Genomic DNA, 13674 nt, shown 5'->3' with positions numbered 1-13674 from the left:
TGTATATTTGCTGCATTCGCGATCCCTGGGAAAGAAAGCGAAGGAGAGGGGGACCCGGGGAACGTGCGCAGTATCCAAGGCGGCTGTACTGGTGCTGAAACCCGGAAATTGTCGATATCCTCGCCTTCCTCGACTACATTAGGGGGGGGGGGGGTGACAGAAGACCTATGGGCCCCGGGTGCCAGACGACCTAGCTACGCCACTGGTTTTTGCTGCCCTGCCTTTAGAGCAGCATCTTCATGGGCGTTTCGAGCATTTAGCGCCGAAAGCAATGCAGCGAAAGGCCAGCCGTACGGGCGTCGGAATCGCATCCAAGCGCAAAACATCGTTTCTTTGCGGACCGATGAAAGCTTCGGGCGTCGAGTTCCGGTCGCGTTGATGTACGCCAAGCCCGTTCACCGGCGCAGCTGCATGAAGACATCTAAGCGAACTATTATATGGCGGTCGTAACTCACTACTTTTGATTGAACACCGTGACCCACGATGAAACACACCTCGTGTATAAGCACAACGCCACCCGAATTCAGACAAACGTTGGTAAACCAACAACGCAGCGTGTGAGGGGGCCGTATAGTATCGGGGTTGAAACTTTACGAGCGTGCGTTTCTGGACACACTAGAAGAGCTGCATTGCACTGCGATTGATAGCCGCGGTATACTATGGCCCCTTTATTTTAGCGGGTGCAGAAAAAGAGGTATTTATTGTTAACGATAAAGGGAAGGGGAGCTGTATTTCCTTTTCCCATGCAACATGTATATAAAACTGATTAGCATTTTTGTTTTCTTTGACTCAAACCAAGCTGTGTCTTGTTTTCTAATAACGTTTTTTTTTTTCTTTAGCCGTGTTTGTTATCTCCTCATCCAGTGGCGCGAATTCGATCGCTGCTCCCATAACTGCCCTTGCTGATGTCAGTGACAATTGATTCTGAACGGCTTTTCGCCCAACGATTGGATGAACACTCTTAAAAAGGTTGCACCCTTTAGGGTGTATATTTGTCCAACAACGATAATCGTCATCTGCCTAGCTAGCATTTCCTTTCTTGAAAACTCGGCGCTCGCTACTTTCCTGTCGAGAATGCTGCGTCACACTGATAACGCGCGTGCCGTTCGTGACTGGGAAGTAACGGGCTCGCAGCGTTAAAGAAAGGAAACGTGGGCAAGACAGATGACGATTACGGTTGTGGGACAAGATAAGCCCCAAAGGGTGTAAATTTTTCTAAGAGTGAACCTTATTAAAGGTCCCGCAGCAGGGGGGGGGGGAGGGGAGGCGCCAGCGCTTCGCTGCTCATCCGGATCGACCTTGGGCTTCAGCGACAGGAGGCCAGACAGCTCGCGGGACTCTGGTCGCGAAGCGCTTCGCTCGCTGCCGCCTCCGCTGCCGATAAGAGCTGCACCGACATGGCATCCGGATTCGGTTGACGCTTCCTCTCTTCACGACGTTGCAATCTTTGTCAGGAAGTGGCTCATGCAAATGCTGGGCTGTCCGCAACAGACAGGAGCCTTCCACGCGGTGACTCGTATGTCGATCGACTTTTCCGACACCTCTTAGATAGCAGGCCTGCGCAGCCCGCTTCATGACGTCATGCTACTTGCGCCGAAATTTCCGTTGCCAAGCCCGGCTCGACGAAAGCCGTGACGTGAGAATTACTGTGGCTTACTCGGGGGCGTCCCCATTAGATTCTATAACAGTCGGGCGACTGGTAGCATGACGTCACGAATCGAAGTACACCGGCCTTGCGTTTGTCTGCTGGGAGGCGCCACCGGTCACGACTCGCGTGGAAGCAAAAGCTTCTGCAGGCTTAGCGAGATATCCATTCCGCACTTTTAAAAAACAACAGGTGAACGGCGCTGAAGAGACAAGTAACCGGGGCGGCGGTGTTGGAAGCAAACAGCGGAAGGAAATGACAACACGCAAGGTATCCTGGGTGACTCGGTGATAGAACTTCCGCTTCCGCCTTGCTCCGGCTGCGCAGGTTGTGTTCCACTCGCGGATCTGGAGACGTTGCTCTACGCCAGAGTGCTCGCTCGCGGAGTGCGTCGGCTGCTCCGACTCCGCCATTGGAATTCAACATAAGAGGCGCTGACTTTTCCCGCTCGCCGCTGCTGTCGGCGGTTATCAGCGCTTCACCGAGTAGTAGGGTAGGGTAGATGCCTAGCTTTCTCAAAACAGAAAAAAAAGTTAAGCAGATCCAACGCGCATGTTAAATAAAGGAATTCTGCGGTGTCACGTGCCGAAACCACGATCTGGTTATGAAGCACGGCGTCGTGGAGGATGGCGAATTAATTTCTACCACCTGGGGTTCTTTAATGTGCCACCAATGCAAGGTACACGGGCGTCTTTGCATTTCGCCCCTATCGAAATGCGGCCGCCGTAGCCGCCCTCGCGCTGTGTACACTCTTAGGCAAAGTTGGGGGAAGACGACGAAGTGTCTTCTTGACAGAACGCTTGTTTCTGTGCTCTCTGCATTTTTGGTGAACTCTTTGCCTTTCGGGGTGCCTCACCTCCCCGTCTTGCGACCATGGACGCGGAGCATGCCACAGGCCCGCCTGGCCAGAAGTCATCACGGCTGTCAACCGCAAGGAAGCGAGTTGGCTCCCCCAGCGACACCGAGGACACCGAGCTGTACTCCATGTCGGAAGACGACTCATCCGACGACGGCTTCATACCCGTCCGGAGTAAGAGGGCGAAGAGAAAGATCGCCAACACAGCGCCGTCACCTCCTGCGAGCACTACGACTATGAAGTCAAGGCCTGCGCGCTGGCCACACGTCATCATCTTTCTGCCGGAAGAACCGTCAAGCAACCTACGGTTGCTGAACAGGCAAGCCCTATCCATTTTTCTGGAACGTGCGGTGCCGGATCAAATTAAAGACATCAGAATAAACCCACGCAAGACTATACTCGCCATAGACGTGTACAACGCGAGTGCGCTTGGAACACTTCAAGAAATCACGGAGCTTGGCGGAATCAAAATGCGCCCCTTCATCCCGATCGACGACACATCGATAGCCGGTGTAATTTACGACATTGACATTGCCATTCCCAATGAAGATTTACCTAGCCTCATCAAGCCGGCAAACGAGGGCACGATCATTACGCAAGTGCGCCGTCTTGGGAACACGCGCTGCGTAAAAGTAATCTTCAAGGGGGATTGCATACCCTCCCACGTTAAAGTCGGACATTTTCGACATCCAGTTCGACCATTCATCCAGAAGCCGCTTCAATGCCATCAGTGCTTCAGGCTAGGACACGTAAAGGGCGTGTGTCCCAACTCGATTCTGTGTCCCCGTTGCGCTGAACCTCATGCAGAAGTGACCTGCGGTGCCACAGTTCTGAAGTGCGCCAACTGTAGCGGCCCTCACGCAGCCTCGTCGAAAGACTGCCCCCGCATCAAGAGGGAGCACGCGGTTCTTAAGCAAATGGCCAGAGACAATTCGGCCCACAGGGAGGCAGCCGAAGTAGTCCGGCGTCGGCGTCTACGTCGGCACCGTCGTACGCCTTCAAAGAAGGCGCATGAGCGAAGCGATAGTACCCGCTCCACTACGGAACCATCTAGTCGCGACGCGAAAGGGCCCACCACTTCCACGAGGGCATCAGATAAGACTCTTTCTTTAGAGGAATGGCCTACGCTACCGAGCCGCTCCCTTGCTAAGGAACCTCAGAAGGTCACGGCGCCACCGGAGCCTTCTCCGGCCATTGATGATTCACCTAAAACAGATCAAGTCATCTCGGTGCTACGTTCCCTCATGGAGGCCATCCGAACGATTTTAGTTGAGATGGGGACACCGTCTGCTCGAAGCGCACTTAAAGTGCTGGACGCCTTAAGCCCAGTGCTTGAATCCCTCAACTAGAAAGATGGCTACCCATACCTCATCCTTCCGAAAAGAAGTCAGGGCAGCGTCTGTCATGCAGTGGAACGCCAGAGGGCTAAAATCACGAATTTCAGATTTCCGTCAGTATGTGTACACCAATGTGTTTCCACTCATCGTCATTTGTGAGCCCAACTTGTCGAAACCAATCAGACTGTCAGGGTACGAATGTTTCATGTCATCAACAAATAGTGCATGCAGCAAGATCATCGTTTTTGTTCGACGTGAACTCACCTATGTTTTGCAACCAATTGCGCCCCACGACGACAATCAGTATATTTGCATCACAGTTAAAAAGAACAAACTCTTGTTTACTCTCATAGGCGTGTATATATCGCCTTCCAGCAATTTCGACACTAAAAGATTAGCGGATATTTTGAGTGTTTGCCCCGCCCCATGGGTCATCATAGGAGATTTCAATGCACACCATCCAGCATGGGGAAGTACAAAGACCAATGCAAGAGGACGAAGATTATCAAGCATCGCCTACAACTATGGCCTTACTCTCTTGAACGATGGTAGCCCCACCTTTCTTCGAGGCGTGACATACGGCAGCTGCCTCGACCTTGCTTTTGTCTCCAACTCTCTCGCCAGATATGTGAAGTGGTTACCAGATATTGAGACACATGGGAGTGATCACATTCCCACCTATCTGACCATCAAAGGCTTGTCGTCTAGATCTGGCCCACGAAATACCATTCGGACGATTCAATGGGCCAACTTCAAATCTGATATGGAAGATGCCTGCAGCGAGGGCCTACCCTCTGGGTTAGAACAAACAATTAAAAATACGATGCGGAACGCCACTCGCATACTGACGATCTCTCACACGCGAAACGACTTCGACATAGAATTAGAGCGACTTCGCGCACTTCGTCGCCGGGCGGAACGTCGATATCGGCGTACAAGATCAATCCATGACCTTCGGGCAGCCAGGAGGATACAAAAGAAGATTCAGCGTCGAATGAATAGATTAGCGTCGGAACGTTGGGCAACGTTTTGCCAGACACTCGACCCCCGCAAGCCGCTGTCTCACATTTGGAAAACGGTGCAAGGTCTGCGTTGCCTTCCGGAACAGCGTTTTCCATTCAAGGCACTCGCGCTTTTCCAAGGGCGGCAAGACATCGATGTCGCAGAAGACTTTTGTGCGCGAATGGCAGACCAAGCTACACGTCCAGATCCTCCAGCCCGAGATGATGTCCCCCATTCCCGAGATTGCCGCATGGACCTTCCTTTTACAATGGAGGAGCTCGAGGCGGCACTAGCTCTCTGCAGGCGCTCATCATCTCCGGGTCCAGATGGTATATCATACCGAGCCTTGTGCTATCTCGGAGAATCCGCACGGATAGCACTATTGAGTCTCTACAACACTTCATGGCAGGAGGGAAATGTTCCTGACGAATGGAAAGTGAGCCGCCTGGTGCCAATCTTGAAGCAGGGCAAATCCCCGCTAGAGCTCACCTCTTACCGCCCGATAGCGTTGGCCAGCTGTGTAGGAAAGATAATGGAACGGATGATCCTTGGCCGCCTGGAATGGTACCTTGAACACTACAAGATTTATCCGAGTTCCATGGCTGGCTTCCGACGTGACCGCTCTTCCATCGACAATGTAGTTGATCTCGTTTCATATGTCCAGCACGAAAGGTCCCGTAAACGTTTATCTGCAGCTTTATTCCTAGATGTGAAAGGGGCATACGATAACGTATTACATGAGGCTATTCTCGACGCTCTTGTGACGGTTGGCTTAGGTGGTCGAGTATTTTTATGGATTGCAAGTTACCTATCTACAAGATCATTCTATGTATTAACTGACGATGGGCCAACTACGCGACGCTATACCAGCAAGGGCGTTCCTCAAGGCTGTGCTCTCAGCCCGACGCTATTCAACCTCGCTCTTATTGGGCTTGCTGAACACTTGCCAACTACCACCAAAATTTCAGTATACGCAGACGACATCTGTCTCTGGACTTCGGCAGGCACACGTCCTCAGATACGTGCACGGCTTCAGAGAGCGGCAACTTTGACAGCGAGCTACTTGTGTGAACAAGGTCTCAGCATATCGCCAGAAAAATGCGCCCTAGTGACGTTTACTCGCAAACCAGTGACGCCTTATGTCATCTCAATCAATGGGCGGACCATTTCCTATGTCAGAACCTACAGATTTCTTGGCGTAATTATCGACCGAGACCTCTGTTGGAGCCCGCACGTAGCTTACATGAAACGACTCCTAACAGCAACCTCCCAGTTGTTTAAATACCTGACAGGAAAGACGTGGGGGATGTCAGTAGACGCAATGCTGAGACTCTACAGAGCTCTCTTTCTCGGTTTTTTAAGATACAGTCTACCTGTACTGAACAACACCTGCAAGACAAATATTCGTGTTCTGCAAGCAGCGCAAGCTCAAGCACTCAGAGTTTGTCTTGGTTTGCCGAGATGCACGTCAACTGAGGCAACTATTGCGATTGCTCGGGACCATCCAATGCAGACTCACATCACGGTGGAAACCCTGAGAACGCATATCAGACATTTGGCACGGGCCCCCTATCACCACCTTGCAACACTACCTTCAGACAGGCACCAAGCATCATTCTCAAAAACTATTGTCAAGTACAACGACAAACTTCCCTCAGGCTTCACCGCTGCGTCTAAACCATCGATGCCCCCTTGGTGCCTTGTCAGCCCCACAGTCCATCTCAACGTGCCAGGAATCAGGAAAAAGTCTGAGCTGTCGTCGCCTATGCTGAAACAACTGTCTCTGCTTCTTCTGCACGAGCGGTACGCAGACCGTGCACATATTTATACTGACGGTTCCACAAACATCCAGTGTTCGTCCGGTGCTGTAGTCGTCCCAGAAAGAGGTATTACCATCAGCTTTAGGACTGACCACCCAACGACTTCTACATCTGCGGAACTAGCTGCTCTTCGAGCTGCACTTTGTTTTGTCAATCGGGAACCACCTCGACAATGGTCAATTTTCAGCGACTCAAAGGCAGCCCTACAATCTGTACTATCAGCTCTGCGTCGCGGGCCATTCGAATAGCTCGTATTCGATATTAGATGCCTACTCCATACATCACATGAGAAAGGACATCACGTGACGTTTCAGTGGCTGCCAAGTTTCTGCGGCATCATCGGAAATGAAGACGCCGATAAAGCCGCTCGGACAGCTCTTGAAGACACACAGGAAGAGGCCATACCACTTTCACGGTCCGACGCAGCCAGCAGACTTCAAGTGCTTGCACGGGAGATCACGCTCTCTCTATGGTGCACACCCAGCAGTCAGACCAACCGCAGCAATCATCAACACGACCTGCCCTCCTTGATGCATCTATGTATGCCAACCGGACTCCGCCGAAGTGAGGCTACCCTGCTTTATCGCTTATGGCTAGGGGTGGCCTTCACGAAATCTTACTCGTTTCGCATTGGAATGGCCGACAACGCTCTCTGCAATGCCTGTCTTTGCGAGGAGACGCTGGAACACATTCTGTGCGACTGTCCTGAATATAATGTTCAGAGACAGTCCATGGCGTCCGTTCTAGCGCACCTTGACAATAGACCATTGTCAGTTGCAACAATTTTCACATATCGCCGACTGAAGTCATCGCAGCTGAAGGCGACGAAGGGACTACTTCGGTTTATGAAGGATACGGGCTTGGACAAGCGGCTGTGACAGTGATGTCACGTACCGCACAAGAGTGACAGACTGTAACCAACGATGTGTGTGCCGTGTTATGTGCCCTCTATCTCTTCTCCCCATCTTTCATCCCCCCCGTCCCGCTCCCATGTGTAGGGTAGCAAACCGGTTAGGCAAAACTGGTTAACCTCCCTGCCTTCCTTCTCCACTTTTTGCTTCCTTCCTTCCTTAGGCAAAGTTACACCCTTTGGCTTGCGCCTTCTGCCACACAACAATAATCGTTATCTGCCTTGATGCGTTTCCTTTCTTTAACGCTGCGAGCCCGGAACGTTCCAGTAACGAACGGCACGCGCGTTATCAGAAGGGGCACTCCAAAGGGTGTAAACTGTTCTATGCTGATAACGCGCGTGCCGTTCGTTACTAGAAAGTTCCAGGCTCGCAGCGTTAAAGAAAGGAAGTGCATCAAGGCAGATAACGATTATTGTTGTGTGGCAGAAGGGGCAAGCCACAGGGTGTAAACTGTTAGAGTGTAAGAGTGTAGCGCAATGCCAAAGCCATCATGCTCCACATAGTTTCTTACAATAACTACTAGTGTGAACTCTGGCGCTGCGATCGTTCAGCCACCGTGGAGATACTTGGTAGAACATGAATTATTTTCGTGCTTGGGGCTTCAGACATTCCTATGGCTCCGTTTTTTACGCTTTACCTGGGCCTACATTGGCCTGGATTTCAAAGCAAGTTATACTTTCTCTTTTATTGCAAGGGGTAATAAGACTGTGCCAGCACGCATAATCGCTGCTAATTGCAGTGGTTCCGCTTGTGCACGCCTTCGTGGCGCAATGGTCTGAATATAGTGCTTCTGTGCTAGAGATCCTGTGGTCGCATCCTGCCGCCGGACTATATTAATAATGTTTATTGGATTATTTATAACGCAGTACCGTCTTAAAAATGATCACTTTGCAGAGTCACGAAGCCATTTAAAGCCAGAAGGACAAAGTTTAGGAATATCCATGCACTACCCATCATTCTCATGCTGACTGAACTCCACACCTTGCAGCTACCGTGGACACTAACGCCACAGTAATCGTATGAAACTCCATGATGCGCCGTGCTGCGCCATCACGTCAGGTCTAAAACAACCTGTCGCGTTCGTAAACAGCGTGACGTCACGAACCATGCTCAAATCGAAGTGCGATACGTGTTCAACGAGCTGGGCAAAATTTTTCATTCGCGTTATGGTTATCATGGCGATCTGCTGCGATGCATTTGTCCGAGTACGTGAGTTCGTCACTTTGCTGCAGGAAGCTGCCCGTGGGCGGCGCCTGGTGAGGAACTCTTCACCTTCGGCGAGCAGTACACTGATCATTTCTTCGTAGACGGCTGGAAAAACGATCCGAAGCTTTCGCCGAACGTGCGATTAGTCGGCATACTCTATGGTTACCTCGTGCACACGCCTGGGCTATGTACTCGCCGTGGTGGCTGAGCGGTTATTTGGCGTTGTCCTGCTAAACACGAGAAAAACAATTTATGATCATTGATTTTTAAATATAGGTAGTACTGACCAATAAGTTAAGAGGAAGCAAGAAGTTAATGTTATGCTTACATTGCGAACCGTGCGTACACCCCTCGCGGGTACGTGCCACAAGTTGAAGGTGAAAACAACAGCAGCAAAATGGACCGGTGCTCTGCCTGTCTTGTCTCTTCCGTACAATGGCGCAATTGACGAAAGCGCAGCCTAAGGCAGCCCTAAGGACAGTCCTCGTGGAACCACGCCGTCCTGGGTGTCTCCTGCGGCCAGGGAAAGCCGTCCACGCTTCCCTCACCATGCATATCTTTCCCAGGACATCATCGACCTCTCAGCCGCCAAGGGGTGCCGTCCGCGCTCTTCTGGCCACGCTTCCGGCTGCAGTGAGCTCCACAGCCACCACTACATGCCCCTCGCTCAATGGATGCCCTTCATGCTCCCTTAGCCATGGGTCTGACTGGTGTGAGCACTGTGGCTACTGTTGCGTCGACATGGAACACCGCACTATCGCTTCGAGAGACCATGTTCACTTTCCATTCCCGGCAGTCGACAAAGCGGCTCCCAAATTTAGCACCAGGGCACATGGAGGCGCCGGCTCCTTTAATACTTAAGGCGCCAGCGCTCCAGGGACCCGATATGTCCATGGATCTTAGCAGGCAGGTGCGTCCTTGCCCGCTAGATGCTAGGATTTCAACGCAGTCGTTGGCCGAATGCGTGGCTGTTCGCCACTAGCTGAGTGAGGCCTCGCTGGAGGAAACGAAGGCAGTAACGCGGCTGAAGTCGTCATCATCGAAGGCCTGGCCGTACGCGAAAGACGCGCAAAACACGCAACAGGTCTCAGGACGCCCAAGAGACTACCGCAAGAGGCCGCAAGAGACGCGCAAGGAATCAGATGCGCAAGTCGGCATCAGCTTCAAAACGGACGGCCGTTGTTCGACCTTCGGACATGGACGACTCGGCATCAGCCGGTATTTCGTCGAGTTCAGCACATTCTAGCACATCGACGAGACTTGATCACTCAGCGGCAGCACCGAAAAGACGCACTCGACAGCTGAGCAAAGCAGCTGTTCATTGTACGGAATCTTGTGCCGTAAGCGCCTATCTCATCATCATCATCAGCCTGGCTGCGCCCACTGCAGGGCAAAGGCCTCTCCCATACTTCTCCAACTACTCCGGTCATGTGCTAATTGTGGCCATGTTGTCCCTGCAAACTTCTCAATCTCATCCGCCCACCTAACTTTCTGCCGCTCTCTTCCCTTCCCTTGGAATCCAATCCGTAACCCTTAATGACCATCGGTTATCTTCCCTCCTCATTACATGTCCTGCCCATGCCCATTTCTTTTTCTTCATTTCAACTACGATGTCATTAACTCGCGTTTGTTCTCTCACTTAATCTGCTCTCATCTTATCCCTTAACGTTACATCTATCATTCTGCTTTCCATAGCTCGTTGCGTCGTCCTCAATTTAAGTAGAACCCTGTTCGTAAGCCTCCAGGTTTCTGCCCCGTAGTCGAGTACTGGTACGTGGTGAGTACGTGCACATCTGCGACGGGATAACTGTTGACGAGGACCGCGACCAGCGCGCCACAGCCGGTGCCGACCGCTGGAGAAACTGGTAGTTGCGCGCTGGACGGTTCACCAACGACGACTCCGCACCCTGGACACGTTGCCTCCCTGTTAAGTTGCGTGGCTACAAGCCGTGCCGGATGTTTGCAGCGTAACCGAGAGTGAAGACGAAGTGTACTTGCCCTCGGGCGCTCGCAAGGCGTGCGCTTGAAGGGAATACGGGGAAGCGGAACTGAAAAAGAGAAGCTAAAAGCGGACCGGCGCTCTGCCTGTATGTAAAGAGCAAGGTGCAATAGACCAGGACAGAAGAAGAACCCAAACGACAGGACCGGCGCTTCTTCTGTCCTGGTCTATTGCGCCTTGCTCTTTACATTCAAAGCATGAACCAACTATCCCAAGCAAGAGTTTTGCTCTGCCTCTCTTGCCTCTACTTTATAGCGCTCTGCCTGTCCTGCCTCTTCCTTACAGTAGCAACATTGTGACTCCGAAAGACGATGTAGTGATAGCAGAGGGCTCAATTCTGACCGCCAGCGTCATCCATCGGAGACGCTGCATTTGTAAGTCTCGTCCCCATCGACACGCTGCCGCCGTGGTGGGGGGCATCTAACCGGCGACCTCGTTCGCAGCAGTGGAACGCCCTATAGCCCGTCCGCCTCCGCAGTGCGTCAATGAAATTTTGTCATCGTGAATTCATATTCAGGTAGTGGCGGAAGCGTGACACGGATCGCGGCGTTCTGAGCAAGGAGGTCTATTTTTTTCAATCCTCTTTGGTTCTGAGTCGCATTCAGTTGTCGTCATTCGTTGCGTTGGTTCGATTTGTTCCTGTCGACATTATCGGTGTTTTGCGACCCTTTTATACTTTTAAGGTTGCGGTTCCTAATGTTGCTGAAGCTTGCGGTGCGAAAAAAGAAAAACGGCGGTCGCAATAATAAATAATAAATAAGAAAGCGAGAAAAAAACAACAAGGAAAAAAAAAACGCCGAAGGCAGACGCGTTCGAGGTTCTTGTGCCTTTCCTTAATGCGCATATACACTGCTTCAGCCGCGAGTCGATCAATATGCTCTCCGAGGGATTAATGATCGGCAGCGGATCGAAAGAACTCGGGTGGAGTTCGGTTATGCGCGACGGATGCGAATTCACCGCGCTAAGAGCTGCTCTTAGGCAGAGACGTCGCCAGTTCCATTGCATCAGCGAATCGATCGCGCCTGGCGTTCCGTGCGCACCGTGAAGGAAGCACCGCCAGCTACCGGTCCCGACAGTAAGAGCCCCCTTGGACGTACACTTAAATACGTTGCCCGTCATTTAGCTCGTGAAAGCGATGCGCATGCACAGCGTGTGTGTTTTTTCTTCTCTCTTCTCTTAATCTTGACCCTTTAACTCACAAGCTCGCGCTGTATCAATACTCGATCGTCTCCCAGAGTACGTGCCGATATTGCCCAAGGACAAATCCCCGCACCCCTTCACGACGCACTTCGATTTGCTCTGCGGTGACGAGTCGCGCGCGTCGGGTCGATCCATCGTTAAGTGCCGGCCTTGCGCACTGACGAATGTCATTCTGCAGTGTGCACTTGTTTTTGCTGCCGCGAGCGCACAGAATGTTATTACTATACTGCCCACATGCACGCATACCTTCGTCGGCGATGTATATACACTTAACTCGGTCCGTAGAGGTCTTTGTCGTTGATGCGGAGTGTTTTTCTCACGACGGATTCACGGCGGCTTGTCGTTAAACACCGCGCAACACACTAGACCAGATGCCGCCCTGAGGCTTAGAGATTCGCCAAGCTTTTCCTTCGTATAAGTGCATTTTGCCATTGGCCGTCCGTTTTCACTAATAATATGTCGAGCATCAGGATGAACAGTTCTAGCGTACGAGGTTATTGTGAATACGCGGCCCAGAACCCTAACGAAACTGTTTAAAAAGGTCTGTATAGTGACTGTGTACTGACTTCATGCGCACGTATCGCTGTATCTTTCCCTAAGCATTATGAACAACTCCAGAAAACGAGTTTCATTTATCTGTGGAATCGTTCTGATGCGTTTACGAGTTCGTGAACGTCAATGAGCGTTTCAGTCCCTCCAAGGCGCGAGCTCTCGCGATAGAAAAAAATTAATTAAATTATGGGGCTTTACGTGCCAAAACCACTTTTTGATTATGAGGCACGCCGTAGTGGAGGACTCCGAAAATGTTGACCACCTGGGGTTCTTTAACGTGCACCTAAATCTAAGAACACGGGTGTTTTCGCATTTCGCCCACATCTAAATGCGGCCGCCGTGGCCGGGATTCGATCCCGCGACTTCGTGCTCAGCAGCCCAACGCCATAGCCAATAAGCAACCACGGCGGGTACCCCACGATCGAAGGAGAGCTCAAAGGCTCAGAATCGTCCGTGCGCTCCGTGTGGGCGTTTTTTAAAGCGTTTTGCAAAAGTACCGTGCATTGGGCTTGTTGGCACAGCAGGTCCAATACGGCGCGAAATAAACGACTACGCAGACACGTAGAATTCAATACACCAGAAGCACCTGCGTTGCCTGTAGTATGCATTCTGTTCATTTTGACGAAGGCGCGCAGAACGAGGGAGATGTGTCATTGCGTTCGCGCTTGTTTTCACGCCATCGCATCTATTAAAATGGCGGCAGCTTTGATGCGTCCCCGAGATCGTACAAAATTAGTGGGTGTTTCCTTCGTTTCAAGGCACGTGGTGCTACGTGCGAAGAGGAGCTTGGTAGTGAAAACATTTAATGCTAAGCAAATGCATGGGGAGGGGGGGGGGGGCGAAAACCCCCTTACATGGCACGAGGCAACCCTTAGGGGGCCACCCTAATGCTTGTGCTGGGGAGGTGTTCTGCAAGGGTCCACCTAGCGGGCACGCCCATTTCGTCCGCTCTTGAATTTGTGATTGGCTGAGCTGCGCTGCGCGTCCGCAGCCGCCAGGCGCCACAGCCAATCAGCACTTCAGCAGCAGACGAAATGGACGTGTCCACTAGATGGACCCTTGCAGAACACCTCCCCTGGTGTTCAATGCAGCCGTCGTTCAACGTGTGCGATTATCCTTCATTGCCTCCACTGTACTCAAACGTGT

This window comes from Dermacentor variabilis, chromosome 9 (assembly GCF_050947875.1).
Source record: "Dermacentor variabilis isolate Ectoservices chromosome 9, ASM5094787v1, whole genome shotgun sequence".
Lineage (NCBI taxonomy): Eukaryota > Metazoa > Arthropoda > Arachnida > Ixodida > Ixodidae > Dermacentor > Dermacentor variabilis.
The sequence above is the reverse complement of the archived record's forward strand: the minus strand, read 5'-3'. Positions refer to the sequence as shown.